This window comes from Phalaenopsis equestris, unplaced genomic scaffold (assembly GCF_001263595.1).
Source record: "Phalaenopsis equestris unplaced genomic scaffold, ASM126359v1 Scaffold233943, whole genome shotgun sequence".
In the NCBI taxonomy this organism is placed as follows: domain Eukaryota; kingdom Viridiplantae; phylum Streptophyta; class Magnoliopsida; order Asparagales; family Orchidaceae; genus Phalaenopsis; species Phalaenopsis equestris.
In genome coordinates this window covers 133,461-134,309 of record NW_018251872.1, presented here as the reverse complement: position 1 = coordinate 134,309, position 849 = coordinate 133,461, and positions in this window count along the sequence as shown.

The following is an 849-nucleotide window of genomic DNA, read 5'->3' as shown; positions in this document are numbered from 1 at the left end:
AAGGATGCTGAACAAATGTATGTCTGGGATATTGGTGAGGGCTTGGTAAACTTTTGGTGGGATAATTGGTCTTTAGAAGGCTGCCTTCTTCAGGATCAGAATGCCCCAGCTGCTCCATTGCTTGTGAAGGACATCTGGGTTCATGGCAAGTGGAATCTTACTCCAATTATTCCTTTCTGCAGCCCTTCTAAACTATCCATTATTCAGAAACTATTTATAAAACCTAGAGTTAAAGACAAAATAGATATAAAAAAGAACTTAATCCCTTCTCAGCCTCCCCAACTAGTGGTACATTCGGGCCATACAATCTGGAATAAATTCCTCACCCCATCCATGTCTTTTTTTATATGGAGACTCTTCTTAAAATTGATTCCCACTGATGATATTTTGAAATTGAAGGGTCTGAGGGGTCCTTCCAGATGCAATTTCTGCCAGTCCCAAGAGGAAACTATTATACATCTTTTCTTTGCCTGCCCTTGGGTACAGGAAGTTTGGTCTTTTGTGATTGGTAAACTCAAGACCCCAATAATGAATCTAACATGGAAGGTTTTTTATAATTGCTGGTCTGATTGGAGGGGATTCAATCTTCTGAACATCCTCTACATTGTGGCTTGGTTTGTTTGGATTGCTAGATACCAGGTAAAGCATGACAACTCCCATCTAGATCCTATGAGGGTGGGTCTCAATTGAATTTCTTTTATACAAAAACTGATTAAATTTAAAAAGTTTGAGGCTGTGTTGGAGATGGGCCCTTCTCTAAAGCCACACACTACCAAAATATTGGAAATTTGCTGGACTCTCCCAAAGCTTGGATGGACCAAAATAAACACTGATGGTAGCCACAAATCT